The sequence below is a fragment of the Lagopus leucura genome, unplaced genomic scaffold (genome assembly GCF_019238085.1).
Source record: "Lagopus leucura isolate 7727_CA_CO unplaced genomic scaffold, USGS_WTPT01 Super-Scaffold_73, whole genome shotgun sequence".
In the NCBI taxonomy this organism is placed as follows: Eukaryota; Metazoa; Chordata; class Aves; order Galliformes; family Phasianidae; genus Lagopus; species Lagopus leucura.
In genome coordinates, this window is record NW_024962252.1 from 99,716,929 (window position 1) to 99,719,218 (window position 2,290).

The following is a 2,290-nucleotide window of genomic DNA, read 5'->3' on the forward strand; positions in this document are numbered from 1 at the left end:
CCTTCCCTTCCCTTCCCTTCCCTTCCCTTCCCTTCCCTTCCCTTCCCATCTTCCTTTCCTCTCCTCTCCTTCTTCTTTGAAAAAAGAAAACCCCGTGTTGTCCTCCCAAGCTCCCCAGGTAAAGGCTGTCACTGTGGTCCTCCTCAAAGCAGGAGCACTTAAAGCAAGCAGGACTGGGGCCTAGAGAAATTTCCAGCTTAACCAAAACTATTAATGAAATTGTTACTGGCACAAGTGACTATTGGAGGTGGAGGATTAAAACCTGTATCGGAAAGATAATAGAGGTACTTTCGTTATCATCACATCAATGACTATTCAATTAATAAAACAGAGGACATTCAACACTCGTGAAGAAATCCTTAATAAAGCCTTGGAGAAAATGCTGAAGAGCACTACCGAACTGCAGCAAGGGGCATCTCATTTTGTACTGTATCTCAGGCGTTGTTTGGGGCAGGTTCCACTTTCTCCTTTCTACCTTGCTGGTAGAGGTGACTCAGCTGGTTGCATCCTGATGCTGCTCTTGTTACTCCTAGCATCTCTTTCTGTGCGTATCATTTGGCATTTTCAGTGAATTTCATCCTCTTCTGCAGTACTGCAACTGTAAGTCGTGTACCTTAACCTTAGGGTAGCCTTGTCCAACTCAAATAAATAGCATCAGCTGCAAGTGTTGTCATTCCATTGCTCATCGCTTCTTCCATTAACTTTATGTATCTATTTACAACAACACTGGCACCAAGACGGAGACGATCCTACCTGCCAGGCTGCTGCACACCAAGAGCCGGCCATTCGTTGCTGCCCTGGCTCTGCTGACTCTCAGCAGTTCACAGCCCCCGAGAGAGCAGCGTTTGTTGTTCTCTAATGATTTTAATGTTATTTCGTTTAACACTGTCTTTTGAGGGACTTTGTCATAATTTTTTGGAAAAGCCTCAAGTAAGTTACATCAACTTATTTTCCTTTACAGGCTAGTCTCCCTGGCTTACAGGGCTTTTCAGGACGTATGACTCTCTTTTTCCAGTGCCAACAATCCTAACACAAAAATAAAAAATGAGAACACCCACATCGGCCCCCATTTGGGAGGGGTGCTCCTACATTTGCTCTGCTCCAACATAGGACATTTTTCCACACACACACACACAAAAAGTGTCTTTGAGCATTGCCTATGCCCAACTGCCTAAAATGCTGTACAACTGGGGCTCGTTATAAGTCAGACGAGAAACAGTTGAGTGCAGAGTGAAGCTAACAAAGCCTGCCTGCTTTGCTCTGCACTGCTGGCTGGGCTTGCTGAAGCGTGGTCTGTGGAACAAAGCATTTCCCATGGAAGAAGCATTCCCATTATCCCACTAGAGCTCCACTTGTGCAACAGTCTGACTCATGCTGCAGCTTTTTGCTCCTTGGCGCTGCACAGAGAATCTCTCTCTCCTACCTATTTGGCATCTAGAAGGTGGCTTCTTACTTCTGGGTCATTCTCTCTCTCCTGCCTGCCAGGCAGAGAAGAACGGTGCTACTGCATGGGGCTACAGTCAGCTCTGAGGAGCACAGGGAAAGTAGCTCTTCTTAACCCCTTGGACAGCATGGGTGGGAGAACTTCTGTCCCTGCAGTTCCCCATATCCAGCCTCTGGCTTTTTCACACAGTCTAGGAGCCTGGCTGTGCACCAGGCTACTGAGGAACCATCTCCCTGGGGTTGCACATCCGTGCCCCCAGCCACTAGGAGCTGAGGATCCCTGCTGATCTGATGCCACGTGCCAGGCTAGACACTGGCTAAGCAAGCAGGGTGGAGAGAGCGTGGACTGGTTCAACCAAACATCCAGATCAACACACACGCTCATGGAAATGAAGCAGCTCTAAGGTGAAGCTAGCACTGCCTCAGCACATCTCCAGCAGGGACTGAAATGAAGCTCCAGAGAGTATGGGCAGGGGTAGGGCTGCTGATCGGGGCTATTATGGCTAATTAGTATCTTCAGTATGCGAGTGTCTCCGTGTGCTGGATGCCAGCAACATCTCCCTAGGCAATAGGAAAAAAAAAAACACCACCACCATTTCAAATTCAGAATAAAAGCCCTGCTTTTCATATAGTATGTGTGGGAGTGTATGGAGTTTCTGGGGTTTGTGCAGTGAGAGAGATCTCTGGCATATGGTGGTTTCTGGGCCCCTTCTGGAGTGTTTCTCTATGGAGATACAGCACTGGGTCTGCTCCCTGCTTTTGGGGCCAACCCTTTCACTGTTGGGGGTTTGCATGAGAGCTGTGCGCGCTCCTTGGGCACAGTTATACCCACAACATTAATTTTAAG